This window comes from Pseudophryne corroboree, chromosome 2 (assembly GCF_028390025.1).
Source record: "Pseudophryne corroboree isolate aPseCor3 chromosome 2, aPseCor3.hap2, whole genome shotgun sequence".
Lineage (NCBI taxonomy): Eukaryota > Metazoa > Chordata > Amphibia > Anura > Myobatrachidae > Pseudophryne > Pseudophryne corroboree.
Window position 1 is genome coordinate 233,785,538 of NC_086445.1, and position 26,882 is coordinate 233,812,419.

Genomic DNA, 26,882 nt, shown 5'->3' on the forward strand with positions numbered 1-26,882 from the left:
CCAGTGCACACCACCTGATCCTAAAGCTTTACTTTTTGTGCCCTGTCTCCTGCGGAGCCGCTATTCCCCATGGTCCTTTCAGGAACCCCAGCATCCACTACGGACTCCGAGAAATAGAATTATCGGTAAGTAAATTCTTATTTTTCATTCCACGTCCACGTTAACGCAGGGGCATTTTAAGTGAGGCGGGGGCCCATGTGCAGACTTCGGGTGGGCCCCTTGCTCTCCATGGCAGCGTAGGTTCCAGCATTGTGCCAGAGCCTACTGCACATGTGCAGCAGATCCCCGGAAACATGGCACCTACCATAGTCCGGAGACAAATTTCATACCGTGCATGTGCGGCAGCCATTTTTGGTATAATTTTTGCCGCTGTACCTGCAGTGGCTTTTGCGGGACTCCGGAAAGATAAGTATTACAACAACATGGGGGCAGGGCGTGCAGTGTGGGCCCCCCTGGGCCCAGGGGCCTATGTACACTGCACACACTGCACCCGTGACAGAAACGCCAATGTGTCAATTCCAGTATTGTACTTGGCATGTACTGGAAAGTATCTCTGAGTTCGAGGTGATACAAAACTATCACTTATCCCCTTGTGCAATCCATTTGCTGTATGACCTGATGGAGCCGGACCTGGAGTCAGGGCCGTCTTAACAGCAGTGTAGGCCCCTAGGCAAGGCAATGCACTGGGTCCCCTACACATCCTCCAGTGATAGGGGTGGGTGGTTATATCAGTGGCAGCTTTGATGTCCCGCGGGCGGTAGGGGGTGTTCTATGTTCCACTCAGGGTGTAGGATCTGGAGCAGTAATTTCTGCTAATTACTCCTTTACTGCACAGATGATGGGAGATGGGGCAAGAGGGAGAACACTAAACTGTAGAAGGGGGTATTGGGCTGAATGAAGGGGCCCCGGTACATGACTTCCAGGGTGGTAGGGGGTGTTTAATATGCAGGGGAGGGGTGGATGGTGGCGTGGGCTTAATATTCATCATTTTCTGGTGGGAAGACAGCTTGCTTGACTGTAGATATCTCCAGTTCCTGGAAATAGATTTCTTAGCTTTCAACTGGATAAAAAAACTAGAAAGTCCCTGTGTGGGCTTGAGGATCAAAGTTCAGGAGCCAGAGCAATCCACCAATGAAAATATAAAACTGCATACCCGGCATGTGGAGCTGGAGGAGGGACCAGCTGCCGCAAGGTTAGTATAGTAGAGACAAGCTGGGCATAGTAGAGACAAGCTGCCAGTGTCCACCGACAGGGGAGAGTACCAGCTTTTGGAGTATACCCTCAAAAAAAACCCTAAGTCAGACAGAACCTGAGATACCTGGCTAGGAAGAGCAATTAACAGGCTCGGATGGGGTCCACTGCTTTGAAGTTGGATATCTCCCTTAACCAATGGCCGATTTTCTAAAATCTGGTACTCCTGGAAAAAGGGGACTCTCAGCTATTATCTTAGGGCCCTTATACTCCTGGGGTCCTTGGGCAACTGCCCATTGAGCCAATATGAAAAGACTTCCCGGCCTGGAATCTCTGGTGCCCACTAATCATGCAGTCAGTGGTTTGTCTAAACTTCTGGCTGCATTACATTATTTAGCATCAGGCGGTTTCTAGCCTCTTTTGTCCCAAACAGTCGGTTTTTCCCAGTCCTCTTTGTTGCGTATTTTAACCCAGGTCCTTAGATTTTCCGTAACTTAACGACACAGTTTATTCAGTTCCCAGATAATGACAGCGAATGGAGAGAGACCAATTGTTTTTTTGTTTTTTTTTAAGAAAAACATGTTTCCACAATGTTCTGGATACGATCGATTGCACTCATGTGGCACTCGCACTGCCAAGGCATATGGAGGAATGTTTTCGAAACCAAAAACTGTTCCATTCAGATGGTGTGTGATGCCAATATGAAAATCACCAATCTCTGGCTGGGCTTTCCTGGCTGTTGGGTGAGTATTGTTTTTTGTTTTTTTTAAACGTTTGTTTAACTCATTTTTTGACTTAATATTTTAGGTAATGGGGGTTATTCTGACAAGAATTGGCTTCTTACCCCATTGTCCAATCCCGAAAGTGATGCTGAGAAATTATACCAAACAGTGCACATTGCATTGAGGGAGGTAATTGAAAGGACCTTCGGTGTCCTCAAAACCCGCTTTCACTGACAGGTCCGGGGGTTCGCTGTTATATGCACCAGAAAAGGTTTGTGACATAGTAAAAGCTTGCTGGATTTTACATAACATCTGTGTTGCAAACCAATTTCTGGAGTATATACTGTAGATCCAGGTGTCTGGCCGGATTTGGAAATTTGCTCAGCACCGCCGGAGGGAAGGAATGAAGGAGGGAGGGAAGGAATGAAGGAGGAGATGCACGCCGTTCATTCATCAATGGATTCTTCACTGGTGAGTAAAGTGATTTTTTTTTTCTTTTTGGTCAAAAAAATTATAATTTATTTCTATCCTTGCAGAAGAATCCAGATGAACTTGCCTATGTTTGGGTCCTGTTGACTTTCCTTTCGTTGGTTGTTGTCCCATAAAGCTGATTTTTTTTTTTTTATTGTACTAGTTGCTGAATTAAAAAAAAAAAATACAGGTATTTTTTTTAAGACAATTTTTCTTTGTAAAGAATGTGTCACATAATTTTTTTTTTCTGAAATGTATAATTTATTGTTTATTTCCCCAGTTAGTTACAGTTCTAACGTTTTTGCGCTACTCTACACACACAAGATGGCCTTTCCAGACTCAAAACCAGACATATCAATGATATTAGTTGACCAAGACACCCATGCAGCAAGACCCACCTGGACTGATGGCCTGTCCGTTTGCACCTAAAGCGGATGCAGTTTGAGCAGAATGTATCCGGTGAGTATCCCCTTCTCCTCGGACCCTGTATCCACACTTGCTTTGTGTACTTTTTTCTAAGCATATTCTTCTCTGTGTGTGCATGCGTGCTTGTTTCCTCTTCTGTTATATCAGCTACTTTACCAGTGGAAGGCATTTCCCCTCTCCCTGTACGTGCCTATACTGGACACCTGCCTGTGACCTGTGGAGCAAGAACCACCTGGACTGATGGTCTCTCCATTTGCAGCGGAAGCTGATGCAGTTTGAGCAGGATGTCAGCTTGGAATGTATGCAGTGAGTATCCCCTTCTCATGCAATGTCCCAGTCCTGGTATCTATAATATTTTGTTAGGCAAATTATTTAAAAAAAATTCTGTTATCTGTCTCTACAGCTTTTTGGCTGTCCTCCTGGAAGCCCTTCCCCGACCTGCAAAGCAACTATTCTGGACACTGGCTGAATGTTAAGAAAAGGCATCCTGTCAACCCGTCCTACCTGGCTGCTAATTACTCTGACTTTTCCAAAAGTTTATCCTCCAGAACTTTCAAAAACAATACCAAAAAATGTATGACAAATTTGTAAAGCATGTCATATTTATTTATACATCTACTTTTTTCTAAAGTATTTGCTTTCAATATAAATGTTGCCATTTTTCTGTTTATTTCAGTATTTTATAGACAATAAAAATATTTATTTAATGCAGATTTATAGAATATTGTATGTGGATTGACTTCTGTTATTCATCTGTATACCTGTAAGGATAAAACAAAAAATAAATTAATGATTAAAGCTTGCTTTTTTTTTTTTATTATTATAAATGTTTGCAAGAACAAAGGCTATTTGATTTTCAATACAGTATCAGCACATTTCTGGCTTGCATGGACTATTCTTAGTTCAGATTGTTAGAAGTAGTTTTTTTTAAAAAAATGGTTAAAATTTATTTTTTTGTGTGATCCTTTTTACTCTTCTTATTTTTTTGTGGGGGTCGTAATTTAAAAAATTATTATTGTGTCATATTTGCCTACTCTCCCGGTTTATGTGGTAGACACACAATTTTTTCGGGTAGTCCCCTGCACCCCCAGAAGAGTGGGCACCCCTCCCACATTCTGCCCAATTTCTAATGAGGTGGGCAGAACGCGGGGATAAATACAGGTAATCTACAGTCCCTGCAAAGGGGGCGGAGCCTAACGACGCGATTATATGGTAAGTGCGTCATTTTAGCCCCGCCTCTAAGTAAATAATGTCCAATTGCGAGTGGTTTCCAGTGAGGGGGCAGGGCCTAAAGACACAATTAGCCCCGTCCACCTCCGTTGCCACCCACCTGCTTCTCCTCTCTGGGCATCTCCTGGAGAGGTAAAAAGAAAAGCCAGTAAGTATAAATTGCGTGTATCACCCTTTTTTGGGGAGTCTACAATAGATATATTCTATGAGTAAAATTTTATTAACACTATTTTTAGTGTAGACTTTAGACTTTAAAATTGAGCAGGATCTGTCTCTCTGTATAATGTTTTTATTGGGCCACTAGTGTCAAAGTCAGAAAAATATCTCTATACACACTACCATATTTGCACCTCACACAGGTCTGCGCTGCGCATGCGTACGCTCTCCCGTGCGTGCGCATACTCACAGTCGCGGGCACCCGCAGGCGCACGGTATGCGTATTTACGGTAGAGTTTATGTGATCGTAGCGTGCGACTCAATCGTTACATATTTTCACTATATAATGTATTTTGTAGATCATGGTCCCTTTGATAGATTCTGAAAGTTTAGTTAATATAGCATGTTCCTGGACAGGGGGATCCCTCTTTGTATTGTACGAAGGGTCTAACAGGGGTCATACAGTGGTATTTGGTACCCATCGGAAGAGTATTTAAATAGCAATATTCCGGTGTTGGTTTGGAGCGGATTAATCGCTCGTGCGAATAGTTATGGACATAAGAAGTTTATGTCCATTTACTATTATTTGCTCTTACTTAGCCATGCGGCGGGAAACCCAGTTTCCCTCCCACCTGAGCTGTTGGAAATCGTCACAGCCCACCTGTATGAATCAACCTATGACCTTTTGTTATAATGCGAAGCCAAATCCCTGTGTCCAATGAACAATGAGATTGTAGGGACCATTGAATTGTATTGTGTGTGGGGCATAAATAGACAAGCCGATCACATCCAGCTCACTCTTCAACGGTTATCATTGCTGAAAATCGGGAGCTGGATGTCCAGAGGCGCATGCGATCGTTCCCCTTGTGCGTAAGTGTTTCTCCGCAACCATATTGTTCTTACTGTTATTGTGGGCCATCTCTCTATCTCTCTCTCTCTCTCTTCTCCTCTTTCTCTCTTATTTTTCCCTTAAAACGTAATTGTATTGTATTGTATTTCCTGTGTAGTTATCTGGTTAGGTAGTCTATGTTATATTGTAGTGTATGACTTGTATTGTGTTAATTCTTTTGCAAGTATATCATTCATAATATATATTTATTAGGCGTTGGACCCTAAGCCCAGGTATCTGTGTATTTCTTATAGTGTTTAGTATTCTCAGAGCGTCGGTGACGCTCGAACAGCATTTGAGTTAATAAGGTTAGACTAGGTTGCATCTACACCCTATTTCTACACTAAGGTTTTACTGCATAATATACTGTTTATGGTCTAGATATAAAGGTTTAATATTGTGAGCGTCAGCGCCGCTGGTGATCTCCTCGTGGTCCCGAGCGTCCGCTACGCTATAGAGAATCATTACGTTAGACGGCAGCCAATAGCGTGCCTGCCTGTGATCTCTTGGCCGTGAGCGAACGTGACGCTTGAGCGTCTCGACTACGGCTAAGCGATTGCTACGCAACGAGCGTACCCTTACGGTACTCCATACGTGAATAGCGTACAGTGTTCTTAGACCTCACAAAGAGTTTTATATACGATAAATATTTAGCTTTATCAATTGGCGGCTCGCCCGTCCTTCACATATCTGCACTAGGTAATTTCAGCAGACATCCAGCAGCAAAGGGCGGGAGGTCATATTCCTCGTAGTGCTGTTTGGATAAGCGTCTGCTTCGCTTAGTAAAGGGTGCTGAAGGAATCCGGGACCGGAGGTAAGAACAAAACGATAGTGTCTTTTTAAAACTGTTTATTTCTGTCTTGCGTACACACGCACGCATATCTGCATTTCTTTTCATTCGTGTATTTTCATATATCACTCTCCTGTTTGCCATTTTATAATTGATAAAACGTGCTAAGAGAGATTTGTCGCTATTTCATAGTTAAAGTATAAAAGTAATGCGTTAAGGGATAAAGTGTAAAATACACGCAGCTCTACCTAAAGGTAAAAGGAGAGATTGGTGTGTTGCACGGTAGACGATCGAGGATCATCTACATTGATAAATGTGTTAGTTGTGTTACGGTGGACATTGGCTTTGTGTACACGTGTCTCTAACAAAGGGCTGAGACTCGCGTACGCAAAGGCCGACGCACGCAGCGTAAATTACGCAACGGAGCGAATGGGTACACCCACGTAACTCAAGTCACACGATAGTGTTGATTTTTAAATAGCGCATCAGGCGATAAGTAGCGCAACAGGCGATAAGTAACACAAAAGGCGATAAGTAACGCAAAAGGCGATAAGTAACGCAACAAGCGATAAATAGCGCATCAGGCGATAAATAGCGCAAATCTATTTTAAATCCGAAATTTAAATTAACAGATCCTTCTCCTAATTTGTAACACATCTGGTCTAAAGAGAAATTTCTGCGCAGAAATAGAAATAGAAACAAAAGTGTACATGTGGTGAGTGAGTGTTTTTACATACATTTATACAATTTTGAGGTTGAACCAAAAGAAATCATCGAGTTCTCGTGAGGTACATACGTGTAAGTGACATGCACGGTGGCTAGGGAGGCATCCTTGGTTAAACATAAAATTTGAGCATTAGAGTATAGCAGACCAGGAGGTCATACAGTAACAGACCAGGAGGTCAGACCAGGAGGTCGCATAACAAACCAGGAGGTCTAGGTACAGCAGACAAGGAAGTCCGCTATAGAGTCCACAGGCACAACACCAAAAAAAAAAAGGGTTGGTGCAACACCCATATAGGCCATACAAGCTCTCGCTGAAGGAATTCGCAGCCGCAATTTTCGATTCCGCTGGTCGCTCCGTACATAAGATTAGTTGCTTATGTACTGAACGATTGTACCGCACGTAATTGTGTGCATTAGTAAACCTGACCAGTACTATTTGTGTACGAAGGTCATAAACGCTATTTGTACATTCTGACGTGATTTGTGTAATTTTTTATTTTTACAAAGGGAAGTTCGCTGGTCACTCAGGAATTATCCAACAACCTCACCTTTACTGGAAAGAGTAAGTGTTCTGCGGATATCCCTCGCATGTTCCAGTAAACAAAGGTTAATAGGTGCCCTGGGTCGAGTACGCCAGCACCATATCGGTGTGATCAGGTCGTATTGGTCGGCGTGGGCGAGTGAGTGAGGTGCTCGGTAAACTTCACCGCCAACCTATCGTGAATATCTTGGGTTTTTGTAAGGTTCCGTAACACCTGCAAATTATGGGGGCCAGTTGTTCAGGAAGGGGGCGATCAACCTCGGTTCGGGTTGATTCTATAAACCGGCCAGTCGGGTCGGCAAGGTACGTAATGTGTGAAAAGTACGGAAGTCACACAGAAGCTTTATGTGATGAATGGGAGAGAATGACAGTACATGACGGGGAGAAATTCCCAAGAGTAGGTAGCTTCAGCACAGAAGTGTTAACGAATTTAAGGAGAAGGATATGTCTCATTAAATCAGCAAAGAGACGAATCAAGCATTATGATTATTTGCAGTTGTGGCAACAGGAGGGTGACATACAGAGAGGATTGGCTCAGGCGGCGGGATCTGGCTCGATCAGGAAACTGATAGCCACGGCACCACCGCCACCATACATACCAGGAGAGAAATTGGTTGCGGAGAATGACGCACTAAGGTGTAAAAAACAAACACTTAGCAACTATGTAAATGTTAAAGATAATGTTAACCAATTAACCAATGCAAGTATTAACCCATGCAAGTTGTACCCTGTTTTGAACTTTCCCCAGGAGTGTGATCAAGAGGACGAATCGGCAACAATATCAGCGCTCTCTCTAGCAGCCACCATATCAGAAACAACAGTAGGCACGGCCCAACCCATAAGATTAGTAACAAAGCCCCCTAGCGGAGGGACAGGTGAGGTCGTATCAACGGGTAAGTACGGCACCATACACTATGCTGAAACTATTTCACCACAGGCTGTAGAATCTACACAGAATGATGTTGTTAGAATTAATCCTGTAAAGGTAATAGTAGTGCCAAATGGGAAAACGGACACTTCAGGAGTCACTCCTGTTAGGAACATCGCCATGTATAGCCCGTTTACCCGAATGGAATTAAGGACCATAGTGTCTGAATTCCCTGACCCTAGAAAAGACTTAGTTGCCAGCCAAAAATACATCAGAGACCTAGGTAACACGTTAGAGCCCAACAACAAAGACTGGCAGATATTGCTGAGAGCATGTTTACCCTCCAATGTTGACGCAACTCAATTTTTAGCTGACTGTGGATTAGATCAGGATGTACCTCTTACAGATGTGTACAACAAAGATAATGTAAAAAGAATAAGTTTACAGTTAAAGGAGTATTTCCCAGCTGTAGCCAAATGGAATAGAATTTTTTCCATTAAACAAAAAGAGTCAGAAACAGCTGCTGATTATTTTCACCGGGCATTATTAGAAATGGCAAAATACACTGGCATAGAGGACATTAGGACCAATGCAAATCATCAAGAAGTAGCAGTATCTGTGCTAATGGATGGTTTAAAAGAGTCATTAAAGACTAGGGTACAGACCACACAACCATGTTGGCGAGGTCTGTCTGTGGCTACTTTGAGAGAGGCTGCTATTGATCACGACCGGAATATCACCAGACACAGGGAGTCACAAGGTGATAAGTTAATGTCAGTAAGTATACAGGCCCTGACCACAAAACAGCCTGTGTTAATATCACCAAACCCTGTGGGTAAGTCAAATGTGGTATCATGTTATTTTTGTCACAAACAGGGACACTTTGCACGAGACTGTAGATCGAGAAATGTACAAAAATCTTACCAACCCCCTAGACAACGACACGACACACGACATTGGGATCAGGGTCCGCAGAAACGGAGTTATGAGCCACATGCAGGGGAAACAAAAAGATATCCCCCGAACAGAGACTGGCAAGCCTCTGGTAGCTCCCAATTAACTCCATCACAAGTAGTTGCTGCCAGCGGGATTCAGGGAGGTCACCATACCCAATAGGGGTGTGGCCATACCTGTAATCTGCAGCCAGTAAAATTGATTGCAAGTCTTGGGAGTGAACCTGAAATTGCAATCAATGTAGCTGGTAAATCATTAAACTTTCTTGTAGACACAGGGGCGGCCAAATCAGTGATAAATTCGACAGTGGGCATGAGAACCACTGGTAGGACAATTCCAGCCATGGGAGTAACAGGAGTAGTCCAGCATTACCCTGTTAGCAAACCAGCCGAGATTACAATAGGGCCTTTACATACCAAGCATTCCTTTTTGCTGGCTGCATCGGCACCGACAAATCTCCTGGGAAGAGACTTACTGTGTAAAATGGGGTGCGTCATTTATTGTACTCCTGAAGGTGTATTCTTGGACATACCTGAGAATCACGCTCAGGAAGTGCGAGACATGTTAGACTCCCCGTCAAAATTAATGTCACATACCATTATGACAAATAGGACTCCATCCCAAGTAGAAGAAATGACATCTCAGATACCAGAGTCACTTTGGACTAAAGATGGACAGGACACTGGATTAATGGCAAACGTAGCTCCGGTAATTGTACAAGTAAAAGATGGTAGGATAGCTCCAAAAATTCCACAGTACCCTCTGAAGCCAGAGGTGGAGTTAGGAGTGTACCCAGTAATAGAGCGCTTGCTACAACAGGGCATTCTGGTAAGAACGTCCAGCACTGCCAATAGTCCCATCTTCCCTGTGAAAAAGAGTGGGGGGAGGGGTTACAGGCTAGTGCAGGATCTAAGGGGGATTAACAAAATAGTTGAGAGTCAGTTCCCCGTAGTGCCAAATCCAGCTGTCATCCTAATGCAAATCCCTCCCACTGCGAAATTTTTCACTGTTATTGACCTCTGCTCCGCTTTCTTTTCGGTACCTCTGCACCCTGACAGCCAATATTTGTTCGCATTTACATACAGAGGAGTCCAATACACATGGACTCGATTACCACAAGGATTCATAGATAGTCCAAGTATATTTTCTCAGGCTTTGCATGATTGTTTACAGTCTTTCCAACCAGTGAGTGGATCAGTATTAATACAGTACGTGGATGATCTACTACTGTGTTCTGATTCATTGGAAGCATCCCTGAAGGATACGAAACAGCTCCTGTTTCATCTTTCAGACACAGGACACAAGGTTTCCAAAGACAAGTTGCAATTATGCCAAACTAAGGTAAAATATTTGGGACACTGTCTAACACAAGGACTGAGACACCTGACCGCTGATAGAATTCAAGCAATTAGAGACATGACTCTGCCACAAACCCAGCAACAGATCAGAACATTTTTAGGAATGTGTGGGTATTGCCGTAATTGGATCCCAGGGTTTTCCATTCTAGCGTTACCTTTGCAGGAGATGGTCTCCTCAAACAAACCTGATCGGATTTCGCATACAGACGAGTCTGAGACGGCATTTGAGAGACTTAAACAGTGCCTAACGCAGGCACCAGCATTAGGTATGCCAGACTATGGGAAACCCTTTGAGCTGTACGGAACAGAAAGTGCTGGTTGCGCGGCAGGCGTACTAACCCAAAAGCACGGTGATGCCAGCAGGCCAGTAGCATACTACAGCGCTCAGCTAGACACAGTAGCGCGATCCCTCCCCACATGCTTGCGAAGCGTTGCTGCGATAGCATTGCTAGTAACGAAAAGCGAAGATGTAGTGCTAGGCCACAACCTCACAATTCATACACCTCATGCAGTGTCAGCCTTGCTAAATTCTGCCCAAACCAGGCACGTCTCATCAGCGCGGTTTACAAGATGGGAATTGGCACTAATGGCCCCCGTAAACATCACCATAAGGAGATGCAGTGCATTAAATCCTGCAACATATCTCCCAGGTGTGCCTGGACAGGCACAAAGGGTGGAGGATGAGAGTGGTGGGGAAGGAGGATTTAATACAAAGGAAGACACACATGATTGTATGGAATATTTGACCCAAAATTTTACCGCAAGGCCTGACATCAGTGACAACCCACTGGAAGATGTAGAACTTACGTTCTACACGGACGGTAGTTGTCATAGACAGTCAGACTCGGGAGACTTGTGTGCTGGATACGCAGTCGTAGATGACCAAGGCACCATAGAAGCGGAACCGCTAGGCCCACCTCACTCAGCCCAGGTTGCTGAACTGGTCGCCCTAACCAGAGCATGTGAATTGGCTAAGGGCAAATCAGCCAATATCTACACCGATTCTAGATACGCATTCGGGGTAGTCCATGATTTCGGAGCCCTATGGCGCCTCAGAAATTTCATGACGGCAGCTGGTACACCGATAGCGCATGCAGCTCACATCAAAAGGCTTCTAACAGCGATACAGGAACCCGACAGAGTGGCTGTTATCAAGTGTAAAGCACACACATATAGCCAGGACCCAGTATCACTTGGTAACAGCCGAGCAGACGAAGCTGCTAAGTTAGCAGCCGGTACCCCCAGACAGACAGACACCACACAACTGATGGTATTTAATACCATCAACACACAGAAGTTGTGTGAGATGCAAAATTTGTGTTCCACACAGGAAAAGGCAGTCTGGAAGGCAAAAGGATATGGCCAGGAGTCCTCAGGACTCTGGACGGATGGACACGGTAAACCAGTGGCCCCCAGAGCATACCTTCCATGTTTAGCTGAGGCAGCTCATGGGCTGACTCATCTGGGCAAGGAAGGGATGTGCAAGTTGGTAAGAGCATATTGGTGTGCCCCAGGATTTTCATCTCATGCGAGTAAAAGAGCAATGTCATGCCTTACCTGTTTGAGAAAGAACATCGGAAAGGCAATACCTACAGAACCATCTCATATCCCACCTGCCGGCGGCCCTTTCCAGGTAATACAGATTGACTTTATACAATTACCCCCTTGTCGGAATTTGAAATATGTACTTGTTTGTATAGATGTTTTCTCAAATTGGGTCGAAGCATTTCCTGCGGCCACAAATACCGCTATGTTTACTGCTAAGAAAATTGTGCAGGAATTTGTATGTAGATATGGTATCCCTAGAATTATCGAAAGTGATAGGGGTACCCATTTTACAGGTGATGTCTTTCAAGGAATGTGTAAGTTGATGGGAATTGATAGCAAGCTGCACACTCCATACCGTCCACAGGCGAGTGCGAAAGTGGAAAGAGTGAACAGCACTATTAAAAATAAACTGAGTAAAGTGATGGCAGAGACAGGATTGACATGGCCAGAAGCTTTACCCATTGTACTGTACAGCATCAGAACCACTCCCAGGTCCCCTCTTAATCTGTCTCCCTTTGAAATCTTGTTTGGTCGACAACCGCATGTTATGATTAACCCTCAGGATGATTTGAAGTGTAACAATGAAGTGACTGTAAAATACTTGATTAACATGAGTAAACAGTTAAGGAATCAAAATGATAATCTGAAGTTAGTGATTCCTGATTTACCAGATAGTAATTGTCATGACATTGAACCTGGGGATTATGTAATGATACGGAATTTTCTACGCTCAGGTTGCCTTATTGACAGATGGGAAGGACCATACCAGGTCTTATTGACTAGCACTACAGCATTGAAGGTTGCTGAGAGAGAGACTTGGGTTCATTCGTCCCATTGTAAGAAGGTTGCTGATCCAGAGAGGTCCCGTGATAAGGAACAGACGGTAGAGGTTGTATCACTGGAGTGTCTGTTCCAGGAGGATTGAGGCGGCACCTGAGCATTGAAAATCACAAGACCAAAAGCAGTTGTCGATCCCCTGTTCCCTTTTATTGTTTTTCTCCAACTTCCCATCCCCCCTCCCTCAAATTATTTTTCCCCCTTCTCATTCTTCTTCGTTTCCTCCTATAAGATGGACTTGCCCCAAGAGACTGTGATCCGGATTTTCCTGTTGACCATGATGTTGACCAGAGCAGTCTGTTCCGGCGAGAGTACCATGGAGGTCGAGGGAGGTTCTGGAATGAGTTCTGATGATAAAGATGGAGGCGTAGTTTTCCAAGAACAACTTAACCAACAAGTAAAGGCGAGTATCAGAAAACGATCCGATAGCATTGACAATAGAAGGAATTGTGAAGGATTGTTAGCTGAAGAAAACTGTATCTGTAGGCTCTGTGACAACGTAGTGGAGGATGGGTGCATTAAGAAATGCCAATCCAGTTTTAATATCCATATGGACCGGCATCCATTGAGTGACTATCACTCCTTAGTGGGTAGTGTGTTAAATAAAACAGATTGTTGGGTATGCTCTCAAGTACCTCAAGGTCATAGCAAATCAGGGCTAGTACCATTTCCTTTAACGTTAGGGGAGGTACTTGAGTTAAGTGGTGGGAGACCGGTGGACAGGAGGTTTAATATCTCCAGCCCTCCTAGTTTGAAGCTCCACCAATACCATGTGGATAGGTCCCTATTATGTTTTAACATCTCCAATCCCCGAAAGCCGGGAAATTGGGAAGTGTCATGGAGTAACCAAACCATGACCTTTTCGCATAGAGCAGATAGAATGCCTACAGATACAGAGCTTATACGCCACATAGCCAGTAGAGGAAAATCTTTCCGGTATAGGTATACCTTAGGAAATAGGATTACGAGAGTTGGAGAGGTATCACCAGGATACTGTGCACATATCGTACAACCTGATACGTGTACTAAGCAGATGGAAGAATTAGGGTTAGGAGATTTCACATGGAAGGTGTGTAATATGGTTATGTCCTACTCCGTCCCATATGTTCTCCCCGATGATGCATATTTCATATGCGGGAGAAAGGCGTATAAGTGGCTTGCCCCAAACTCTGAAGGATTGTGTTATATTGGAAAAGTACTGCCTGAAGTAATGACTGTATCACATGACACAATGAAAGACATACACCGTGTTGCCCAAACTCCTTATACTCACACCCATTACGAGCACGTAGTTAAACGGCACCTGATAGAAAGAACAGAGCATCCGGCCTCTGACATGATCCATGAATCCACCGGGATTCAGTTTCTAATCGCGTTAGACATCACTCGCACCACCAGAGGAGTGCTGAATTATAAATACATATCTGCGCTTGCAAATTTGTTAGATAATATCACTGAAATGTATGATGACACGTTTAGGTATACTGGAAGAGAACTTCAAGCTTATAAAACAGAACTGGTACAGCATAGAATGGTTCTTAATTACCTCACAGCAGTGACAGGCGGATATTGTGTCACACTGGCAACACAATACGGCGTGAAATGTTGCACATATATTACGAATAGCACCGAGGACCCGGTCGAGGTCATAGACCAAAAGATGGACGATATTCTCCAACTGAAGTGGGAATTTCGCAGGAGACACAATCTCACTCTTGCTGCTGTAGGTAATGAGCTGACTGGTTGGGTGTCATGGTTAAACCCGCGAAATTGGTTTTCTGGTTTAGGAGAATGGGCTCAAGGAGTTATAATGGATGTTGGGAAGTTTCTCCTATGTATCTTAGGTGTTATCATAACGATTGGCTTGATATTTAGATGCGGTCAGGCTTTAATGAAGTGCAATCGTCGTACTAGGGTAATGAGTCTGAGGAGTGAGGAAACTGTAATTCCAATGGATTTGATTTATGACCCAAATGTAGAAACAATGATGTGATGAAAATGCGATTTCTACGGTCCGTTTCTTTCACCTGTTTTTCCGTTTCCTCCAAGGTAAAAAGACCCACTTGGACGAGGAATTTGATGAGCCGATATACAGACAACAGATGGATTAAAGAAGAAGTTTTGACAACCTTATACACAGAGATTTGATGAACTTTGCCATAGATCCCCATTTTCCCTAGAAATTTTAAAATTACGCTAGCCCAACATTTTTTTGTAAATCTATGGACATTGACAAAGCTTTTTGCTCGCACCTAATGGGCAAAAGCACAAAGAAGACTGCATTCAACAGACACCAAACAAGACCTCAATCGACGAATGTACTAACCTGACATAGAATACCACTGCATTTACCGTAATTATGTCTTTTCTTCATCTCTACAACCTTCAGGTAATTACACACATAGTATAGGGAATACAGGCACAGATATCAGCAATCACATATCTCCCCCATTCATATATCATCAACTAAAATGTGCTCCCCCATTTTGTTACAACCACGGCCGAAAAGAGCTCGGTAAAGTTTGACAGCCCATCCACAGACCCGTACCACGGGATAAGAAGGAATTCAAATGTATACTTCGCAATGCCTCGAAGCTTGATTTAAAACACGAACGGCACGATGATACATGACCCCCAAACATGGATTCATACACACATGCTTCTGCTATCTCACTAGGTCATACCCATTTCCTACCTTCTCCTCTCCTCCCCTACCCAACCATGTAAATGTATTAACCCCTGACATATATTTTTCTTTTTTTGAAATGTTTTAGAAGGTGGCAGTTATTATTGACTGCCAAAGGGTGGACTGTCAAAGTCAGAAAAATATCTCTATACACACTACCATATTTGCACCTCACACAGGTCTGCGCTGCGCATGCGTACGCTCTCCCGTGCGTGCGCATACTCACAGTCGCGGGCACCCGCAGGCGCACGGTATGCGTATTTACGGTAGAGTTTATGTGATCGTAGCGTGCGACTCAATCGTTACATATTTTCACTATATAATGTATTTTGTAGATCATGGTCCCTTTGATAGATTCTGAAAGTTTAGTTAATATAGCATGTTCCTGGACAGGGGGATTCCTCTTTGTATTGTACGAAGTGTCTAACAGGGGTCATACAGTGGTGTTTGGTACCCATCGGAAGAGTATTTAAATAGCAATATTCCGGTGTTGGTTTGGAGCGGATTAATCGCTCGTGCGAATAGTTATGGACATAAGAAGTTTATGTCCATTTACTATTATTTGCTCTTACTTAGCCATGCGGCGGGAAACCCAGTTTCCCTCCCACCTGAGCTGTTGGAAATCGTCACAGCCCACCTGTATGAATCAACCTATGACCTTTTGTTATAATGCGAAGCCAAATCCCTGTGTCCAATGAACAATGAGATTGTAGGGACCATTGAATTGTATTGTGTGTGGGGCATAAATAGACAAGCCGATCACATCCAGCTCACTCTTCAACGGTTATCATTGCTGAAAATCGGGAGCTGGATGTCCAGAGGCGCATGCGATCGTTCCCCTTGTGCGTAAGTGTTTCTCCGCAACCATATTGTTCTTACTGTTATTGTGGGCCATCTCTCTATCTCTCTCTCTTCTCCTCTTTCTCTCTTATTTTTCCCTTAAAACGTAATTGTATTGTATTGTATTTCCTGTGTAGTTATCTGGTTAGGTAGTCTATGTTATATTGTAGTGTATGACTTGTATTGTGTTAATTCTTTTGCAAGTATATCATTCATAATATATATTTATTAGGCGTTGGACCCTAAGCCCAGGTATCTGTGTATTTCTTATAGTGTTTAGTATTCTCAGAGCGTCGGTGACGCTCGAACAGCATTTGAGTTAATAAGGTTACACTAGGTTGCATCTACACCCTATTTCTACACTAAGGTTTTACTGCATAATATACTGTTTATGGTCTAGATATAAAGGTTTAATATTGTGAGCGTCAGCGCCGCTGGTGATCTCCTCGTGGTCCCGAGCGTCCGCTACGCTATAGCGAATCATTACGTTAGACGGCAGCCAATAGCGTGCCTGCCTGTGATCTCTTGGCCGTGAGCGAACGTGACGCTTGAGCGTCTCGACTACGGCTAAGCGATTGCTACGCAACGAGCGTACCCTTACGGTACTCCATACGTGAATAGCGTACAGTGTTCTTAGACCTCACAAAGAGTTTTATATACGATAAATATTTAGCTTTATCACTAGTCAGCAACGGAGTAGAATACTTGCTGACCCTGCCCACAATGATACCGCAGTGTGCAGGGAGGCAGTCATTGTCAAACTAATCATCACACAATGTGACAATGACAGCCTCCCTGCACACTGCGAGATCGTTGTAGACTTCGCCAGGCATGAACTTACCATCTCCAATGGGGGCACACCGTGCAATCAGTGCAGCTTGGGCTGGCAGCTATTCAACTCCATTGCTGCCTAGAGGACAAACCAAATAATTCATTATTTAATTTATTTAAAAAAAAAAATGGTCAAATAGAGTTTTAACTAAACATGTGTCACATGTTATACACTTTATTTAAAATGTGACCATGTGGACCCCAATTTTATTTAAACTGTATCCAAAAATGTATTTAAAAAATAAATGGTCACCATTTAATCTGATCATGTCTGCAATGTAATTGGTTCATTTGCTGGTATATATGTACTACATAACTTTGCACATTTCATTGAAAATACATGTCATAAATTATTTTAACAAGGAAAAAATGTTTTATTAAGATGTAGTTTAATAATACAGGTTGAGTATCCCTTATCCAAAATGCTTGAGACCAGAAGTATTTTGGATATTGGATTTTTCCGTTTTTTGGAATAATTGCATAACATAATGAGATATCATGGCAATGGGGCCCAAGTCTAAGCACAGAATGCGTTTATGTTTCATATACACCTTATACACACAGCCTGAAGGTCATTTAATACAATATTTTTAATAACTTTGTGTATTAAACAAAGTTTGTGTACATTGAGCCATCAGAAAACAAAGGTTTCACTATCTCACTCAAAACATTCTGTATTTCGGAATATTCCGTATTTCGGAATATTCCGTATTTCGGAATATTTGGATATGGGATACTCAACCTGTATAAGTTTATGTAAAATACTATTTGTCAAAGGATAACTTTAAAATAATTTAGGAGCCACATGACCGTATTGTCCTTTTACTAAGGAAGAGTGTGACAGTGTAGTGGGAAATGACTAGATTTCTAAATTTGGAAATTATGAGCCACTTTTGCAAATATATTACACATGTACAGTTATTTAAAGATTATAATTTAAGTCAAAACAAAGAAAGACGTAATAAAACCTAAAGAGTGTGGATCATTAGATCGACCTAACATGGGGGGTAATTCAGAGTTGATTGCTGCAGCAAATTTGTAAGCAGTTGGGCAAAACCATGTGCACTGCAGGTGGGGCAGATATAAAAATTTGCAGAAAGAGTTAGATTTGGGTTGGTTATTTTGTTTCTGTGCAGGGTAAATACTGGCTGCTTTATTTTTACACTGCAATTTAGATTTCAGTTTGAACACACCCCACCCAAATCTAACTCTCTCTGCACATGTTATATCTGCCCCACCTGCTGTGCAAATGATTTTGCCCATCTGCTAACAAATTTGCTGCTACGATCAGGTCTGAATTAGGCCCTATGTGCACTACAGGGGGGGCAAATATAACATGCGCAGAGAGAGTTAGATTTGAGGTCACTAATATTACGGGAGGTACTGTATTTATCAAAGCTTGGGGAGAGATAAAATTGTGAGAGATACAGTACCAACCAATCAGACTCTGTCATTTTTCAAACACAGAATGTAAAATGCAAGGTAGAAGCTGATTAGGTAGTACTTTATATCTCACAATTTTATCTCTCCCAGCTTTGATAAATACAACTTAATTTATATATATATATATATATATATATATATATATATATAATGCACTGTAGCTTGGCACTCAGGATAAATGCTGTATAATGCTGGGGTGCCTTCCCAAATATTAATAGTTACTAATGTCTTTACCAGAAAGAACAAGGCGGCACTCCCAAATTTCAAATCAAGCAGGTGACACCATGATGATTTTCTAATACACCTGCTTGATTTGAAATTTGGGAGTGCCGCCTTGTTCTTTCTGGTAAAGACATCGGTAACTATATATATATATATATATATATATATATATATATATATATCTTATACATGCAAACTACAACCAAATGGTTTAAGTGTTTTTTTTATATACAATACATTGTTGCAGAAACAGTTTGTAGAGTGTTCAGTGCGCAAATAAAGCAGCTATAACAGGGGTGGCCAGCCCGCGGCTCTCGAGCCGCATGTGGCTCTTTCATCCGCTGCATGCAGGTCAGCCGTCTCCTGGCCACCGCTGCCCTGGCCTCCCCTACTCCCATGCTGCAGCTGTCTGTGAGGGGAGGAGAGCGCAGCGTGCGCCTCTCCTGCCCCTCACTCCCCGGCGCCGGTTCGTGAGCCAATCAGAGCTCGCGGACCGGCAGCTAAGGCTGCCGGACCGCGAGCTTTGATTGGCTCATGGACCGGCGCCTAGAAGAGAGACACAGCCGCCAGAGAGTGAGGGGTATAAGAGGCGCACGCTGCGCTCTCCTCCCCTCACAGACAGCAGCCACACGATGAGCAGCACGGGGGAAGGGGGGAAAGGGGGGGTCGTCGTCATGTATAGCTGGCACTGGGGGCATTGCTGGCACTAGAGAGACATGTATATATCTGGCACTGGGGGGCATATCTGGCACTGTGGGGACACTGGCACTGGGGGCATTGCTGGCACTGTGGGGACATATATATCTGGCACTTGGGGGACATATCTGGCACTGTGGGGACACTGGCATTGTGGGCATAGCTGGCACTGTGGGGACATATATATCTGGCACTAGGGGCATAGCTGGCACTGTGGGGACAAGTATATCTGGCACTGGGGGCATAGCTGGCACTGGGGGGAAATGTATATCTGGCACTGGGGGGGCATGTATATCTGGCACTGGGGGCAGAGCTCGCACAGTGTGGGGACATGTATATCTGGCACTGGGGGGCATATCTGGCACTGTGGGGACACTGCATTGGGGGCATAGCTGGCACTTTGGAGACATATATATCTGGCACTAGGGGCATAGCTCGCACTGTGGGGACATATATATCTGGCACTGGGGGCATATCTGGCACTGGGGGGAAATGTGTAACTGGCACTGTGAGGCATATATGTATCTGGCACTGTGGGGCATATATGTATCTGGCACTGTGGGGACATATGTGTATGTGGCACTGTGGGGACATATGTTTCTGGGAGTGTGGAGGCACCCATTTTTTTCATTTTTATATGTATGTGCCACTGTACTGGGGCATTATATGTATGTGGCACTCTACAACATGACTAAAAACAGAGTTATGACAGAAGGTCATACTCCTACAAACGTCATAACGAAAGGTGTGCGCACAAAATGGGATGTGGCTTTGTGAAAACTAGGCCACGCCCCCATTTTTGAGCGCGCGCCGCTGGCTCTTGCCCTTGACTACAGATCTTTTCTGGCTCTTTGCCTCTGACAGGTTGGCCACCCCTGAGCTATAACAAGTAAGAATCCCAAGAAGGTTCCCTCATCCCTTCAACAAAAGGATGCAAATACAAAGTTTGGGAAACCACTCATGCAGCCCTAATACAGTAGTTCAATATAATTTAAACAAAGGTCACCATATCCTTTAGTAGCTTTGTAAATCTCAATTCCTTACGGATATATGGTGGAATTTCCAGAAAGGAAAGATAGAAGGAAAAGAGCAAATATAGGGCCTAACTCTGACCTGATCGCAAAAGCAAAGTCTTTCTCTAATGGGCAAAACCATTTGCACTGCAGGTGGGGCAGATATAATATGTGCAGAGAGTTAGATTTGGGTGGGTTATTTTGTTTCTGTGCAGGGTATATACTGGCTGCTTTATTTTAACACTGCAATTTAGATTTCAGTTTGAACACACCCCACCCAAATCTAACACTCTCTGCAATTGTTATATCTGCCCCCCCTGCAGTGCACATGGTTTTGCCCAACTGCTAACAAATTTACTGCTGTGATCAACTCTGAATTACCCCCATAGTTTAACAGTCAAATTTGTATTCTATTCACTTGGTGGTTTCAGCAGGGGCGGAACTGTGGGAGGCAATGGAGTCGGCTGCCGCCGGGCTCCTGACCTGCAGGGGGCACTTCTCCATTGCCTCCCACCCGACAATCCATCGCCGCACCTGACTATTGCTTTGTCCCCACAGTGGCCTGCACTCACCTCTTCAGTGGGTTGCTGCCGCGATCGGAGCTTAGCTCCGACCAGGCAGCGTTTGGTAACAGCACGCAGCACAGCCTGTACCACTGATGCTGCAGCCCGTGCTGATTCTCCGTTCTCTCAGTGGCTGGGCTATGCAGCACTTCCTCCTCGTACTGCAAACCCCGCCCACTGCATGACATTGTGAAAGGGGCGGGGCCAGCACTGCTGCTGTCTTGTCACATGCAATACTGAGGCAGGAAAAGGTGGGAGAAAGAAGTAGCAAGGGAAGGAGAATAAAGAAGGAATGTAGGTAAGACATGAGTACAGGTAAAGAAGAGTAATGTACAGACAGACAGTAAAGTATGAGATTAAGGTATGTTAGAAAAGAAGTAAATAAAGATAAATACTCTCTGTAAGAGATTAGAAAGGAAGACAAGCATGTGATGTGAGAGATTCAGTAATCACAAAATATGCACTACAGTCATTTTGTGACCCTGATTTTAAAAATGTGCAGGTGCTGCAGCATATGCTGTGCAGCCAGTAACATTTCTCGGTGTCTGTCACCAATAGCAGCGATCTCATCCAAAAGCCGCCTGAGACCTACGGCCTCCCTTCTCTGCTCACCATCGCACACTGCACCGCTTTACAATTTGTATCAGGTGTTACTATGTGCACGTTCAGGGAGATCTTGTCGGTGTGACCCAGGCTGCGGTGTCAGCAGAGCTGTGCTTGTGCTGACAAGGATCATAAAGCTGAGCCGGCAGATCACGGTGCTTGGCAGCACTTTCTGCGTGGTGATCTTCTTCCTCTACCTGATGCTGGACTGGGCCAGTTAGGCTGTAGGAGGAGAGGTTAGGGTTAGGCACTGGGGGAGGAGGGGAGGGTTAGGCTGCTGGAAGGGGAGGTTAGGGTTAGGCTGCAGGGAAGGAGGTTAGGGTTAAGCACTTGGGGAGGTTAGGGTTAAGTTGCAGGGAGGGGAGGTTAGGGTTAGGTTGCGGGGAGGGGACATTAGGCTGCGTGGAGGGGAGGTTAGGGTTAGGCTGCGGGGAGGGGAAGTGAGGATTAGGCTGCGGGGAGGGGAGGTTAGGGTTGGCTGATGCACTGTGGTGAGTAAGCAGACATCCAAAGTAGTCCCTCCCACCCCTTCTTACCCCTTATGCTACCTGGACTGCATCACTGTAAACTTCTCCTCCAGAGCTGCTCTGCACGCAAAGACCAGAGCAAAAGATAAAAATAAAAATTTTGTGGGGAGGTAGTGGAGTGTTGTGTATAGTGATGTATTGTGGTGAAGTAGTGATATTATACAGTGTGAGGGAGAGAGTCTAGTGATGTAGTGTGGAGAGTTAGTGCTGAGATATAGAGGTCTATTTACTAAGCCTTGGATGGTGGTAAAGCACCAGCCAATCAGCTACTAGAGATGAGCGGGTTCGGTTCCTCGGAATCCGAACCCGCCCGAACTTCAGCTTTTTTTACACGGATCCGAGCGACTCGGATCTTCCCGCCTTGCTCGGTTAACCCGAGCGCGCCCGAACGTCATCATGACGCTGTCGGATTCTCGCGAGGCTCGGATTCTATCGCGAGACTCGGATTCTATATAAGGAGCCGCGCGTCGCCGCCATTTTACACGTGCATTGAGATTGATAGTGAGAGGACGTGGCTGGCGTCCTCTCCGTTTAGAGAAGAAATAGATAGGAGAGTGAGAGTGAGAAATAGATAGGAGAGTGAGAGTGAGACAGTGACACTTCATTTACTGGAGCTTAGGAGGAGTACTCAGACAGAGAGTGCAGAATTTTGCTGATAGTATTAGTTAGTTATACTAGTGACAGAGTGAGACAGTGACACTTCATTTACTGGAGCTTAGGAGGAGTACTCAGACAGAGAGTGCAGAATTTTGCTGATAGTATTAGTTAGTTATACTAGTGACTGACCAGTGACCACCAGTGCAGTTTTATATTATTTAATATAATCCGTTCTCTGCCTGAAAAAACGATACACAGTGACTCAGTCACATACCATATCTGTGCTCAGCCCAGTGTGCTGCTGCATCATCTATGTATAATATCTGACTGTGCTCACACAGCTTAATTGTGGGGGAGACTGGGGAGCAGTTAGGTTATAGCAGGAGCCAGGAGTACATATTAAAAAATTAAACAGTGCACACTTTTTTTCTGCAGGAGTGCCACTGCCAGTGTGACTGACCAGTGACCTGACCACCAGTATATAGTATACTATATTGTATTGTGAATGTCTGCCTGTAAAAGTTAAACACACGTCGTGTGACTTGTGTGGTGTTTTTTTATTCTATAAAATAAAAAACTCATTCTGCTGACAGACAGTGTCCAGCAGGTCCGTCATTATATAATATATACCTGTCCGGCTGCAGTAGTGATATATATATATATTTTATATCATTATTTATCATCCAGTCGCAGCAGACACAGTACGGTAGTTCACGGCTGTAGCTACCTCTGTGTCGGCACTCGGCAGTCCATCCATAATTGTATACCACCTACCCGTGGTTTTTTTTTTCTTTCTTCTTTATACATACTACATCTCATTATCATCCAGTCTATATTAGCAGCAGACACAGTACAGTACGGTAGTCCACGGCTGTAGCTACCTCTGTGTCGGCACTCGGCAGTCCGTCCATAATTGTATACCACCTACCCGTGGTTTTTTTTTTCTTTTTTCTTTATACATACTACATCTCATTATCAACCAGTCTATATTAGCAGCAGACACAGTACGGTAGTCCACGGCTGTAGCTACCTCTGTGTCGGCACTCGGCAGTCCGTCCATAATTGTATACCACCTACCCGTGGGTTTTTTTTTTCTTTCTTCTTTATACATACTACATCTCATTATCATCCAGTCTATATTAGCAGCAGACACAGTACAGTACGGTAGTCCACGGCTGTAGCTACCTCTGTGTCGGCACTCGGCAGTCCGTCCATAATTGTATACCACCTACCCGTGGTTTTTTTTTTTCTTTCTTCTTTATACATACTACATCTCATTATCAACCAGTCTATATTAGCAGCAGACACAGTACGGTAGTCCACGGCTGTAGCTACCTCTGTGTCGGCACTCGGCAGTCCATCCATAATTGTATACCACCTACCCGTGGTTTTTCTTTCTTTCTTCTTTATACATACTACATCTCATTATCATCCAGTCTATATTAGCAGCAGACACAGTACAGTACGGTAGTCCACGGCTGTAGCTACCTCTGTGTCGGCACTCGGCAGTCCGTCCATAATTGTATACCACCTACCCGTGGTTTTTTTTTCTTTCTTCTTTATACATACTGCATCTCATTATCATCCAGTCTATATTAGCAGCAGACACAGTACAGTACGGTAGTCCACGGCTGTAGCTACCTCTGTGTCGGCACTCGGCAGTCCATCCATAATTGTATACCACCTACCCGTGGTTTTTTTTTCTTTCTTCTTTATACATACTACATCTCATTATCATCCAGTCTATATTAGCAGCAGACACAGTACAGTACGGTAGTCCACGGCTGTAGCTACCTCTGTGTCGGCACTCGGCAGTCCGTCCATAATTGTATACCACCTACCCGTGGTTTTTTTTTTCTTTCTTCTTTATACATACTACATCTCATTATCAACCAGTCTATATTAGCAGCAGACACAGTACGGTAGTCCACGGCTGTAGCTACCTCTGTGTCGGCACTCGGCAGTCCATCCATAATTGTATACCACCTACCCGTGGTTTTTTTTTCTTTCTTCTTTATACATACATACTACATCTCATTATCATCCAGTCTATATTAGCAGCAGACACAGTACAGTACAATAGTCCACGGCTGTAGCTACCTCTGTGTCGGCACTCGGCAGTCCATCCATAATTGTATACCACCTACCCGTGGTTTTTTTTTCTTTCTTCTTTATACATACATACTACATCTCATTATCATCCAGTCTATATTAGCAGCAGACACAGTACAGTACAATAGTCCACGGCTGTAGCTACCTCTGTGTCGGCACTCGGCAGTCCATCCATAATTGTATACTAGTATCCATCCATCTCCATTGTTTACCTGAGGTGCCTTTTAGTTGTGCCTATTAAAATATGGAGAACAAAAATGTTGAGGTTCCAAAATTAGGGAAAGATCAAGATCCACTTCCACCTCGTGCTGAAGCTGCTGCCACTAGTCATGGCCGAGACGATGAAATGCCAGCAACGTCGTCTGCCAAGGCCGATGCCCAATGTCATAGTACAGAGCATGTCAAATCCAAAACACCAAATATCAGTAAAAAAAGGACTCCAAAACCTAAAATAAAATTGTCGGAGGAGAAGCGTAAACTTGCCAATATGCCATTTACCACACGGAGTGGCAAGGAACGGCTGAGGCCCTGGCCTATGTTCATGGCTAGTGGTTCAGCTTCACATGAGGATGGAAGCACTCAGCCTCTCGCTAGAAAACTGAAAAGACTCAAGCTGGCAAAAGCACCGCAAAGAACTGTGCGTTCTTCGAAATCCCAAATCCACAAGGAGAGTCCAATTGTGTTGGTTGCGATGCCTGACCTTCCCAACACTGGACGTGAAGAGCATGCGCCTTCCACCATTTGCACGCCCCCTGCAAGTGCTGGAAGGAGCACCCGCAGTCCAGTTCCTGATAGTCAGATTGAAGATGTCAGTGTTGAAGTACACCAGGATGAGGAGGATATGGGTGTTGCTGGCGCTGGGGAGGAAATTGACCAGGAGGATTCTGATGGTGAGGTGGTTTGTTTAAGTCAGGCACCCGGGGAGACACCTGTTGTCCGTGGGAGGAATATGGCCACTGACATGCCTGGTGAAAATACCAAAAAAATCAGCTCTTCGGTGTGGAAGTATTTCAACAGAAATGCGGACAACAGGTGTCAAGCCGTGTGTTGCCTTTGTCAAGCTGTAATAAGTAGGGGTAAGGACGTTAACCACCTCGGAACATCCTCCCTTATACGTCACCTGCAGCGCATTCATAATAAGTCAGTGACAAGTTCAAAAACTTTGGGCGACAGCGGAAGCAGTCCACTGACCAGTAAATCCCTTCCTCTTGTAACCAAGCTCACGCAAACCACCCCACCAACTCCCTCAGTGTCAATTTCCTCCTTCCCCAGGAATGCCAATAGTCCTGCAGGCCATGTCACTGGCAATTCTGACGAGTCCTCTCCTGCCTGGGATTCCTCCGATGCATCCTTGCGTGTAACGCCTACTGCTGCTGGCGCTGCTGTTGTTGCTGCTGGGAGTCGATGGTCATCCCAGAGGGGAAGTCGTAAGCCCACTTGTACTACTTCCAGTAAGCAATTGACTGTTCAACAGTCCTTTGCGAGGAAGATGAAATATCACAGCAGTCATCCTGCTGCAAAGCGGATAACTGAGGCCTTGACAACTATGTTGGTGTTAGACGTGCGTCCGGTATCCGCCGTTAGTTCACAGGGAACTAGACAATTTATTGAGGCAGTGTGCCCCCGTTACCAAATACCATCTAGGTTCCACTTCTCTAGGCAGGCGATACCGAGAATGTACACGGACGTCAGAAAAAGACTCACCAGTGTCCTAAAAAATGCAGTTGTACCCAATGTCCACTTAACCACGGACATGTGGACAAGTGGAGCAGGGCAGGGTCAGGACTATATGACTGTGACAGCCCACTGGGTAGATGTATGGACTCCCGCCGCAAGAACAGCAGCGGCGGCACCAGTAGCAGCATCTCGCAAACGCCAACTCTTTCCTAGGCAGGCTACGCTTTGTATCACCGCTTTCCAGAATACGCACACAGCTGAAAACCTCTTACGGCAACTGAGGAAGATCATCGCGGAATGGCTTACCCCAATTGGACTCTCCTGTGGATTTGTGGCATCGGACAACGCCAGCAATATTGTGTGTG

General features: G+C 44.4%; 1 protein-coding gene and 1 long non-coding RNA gene across 6 annotated transcripts in view; both read left to right on the top strand.

Moving 5' to 3' along the window:
* Positions 1-26,882, top strand: part of LOC135011413 (retinol dehydrogenase 7-like) — a 156,988-nt gene that overhangs the window by 97,107 nt on the left and 32,999 nt on the right. The window lies entirely within an intron of this gene.
* On the top strand, positions 1,631-3,457 carry LOC135011468 (uncharacterized). The gene is made up of 4 exons (XR_010210559.1): positions 1,631-2,574; positions 2,665-2,843; positions 2,958-3,116; positions 3,214-3,457. It is a non-coding gene; the product is annotated as an uncharacterized LOC135011468 (long non-coding RNA).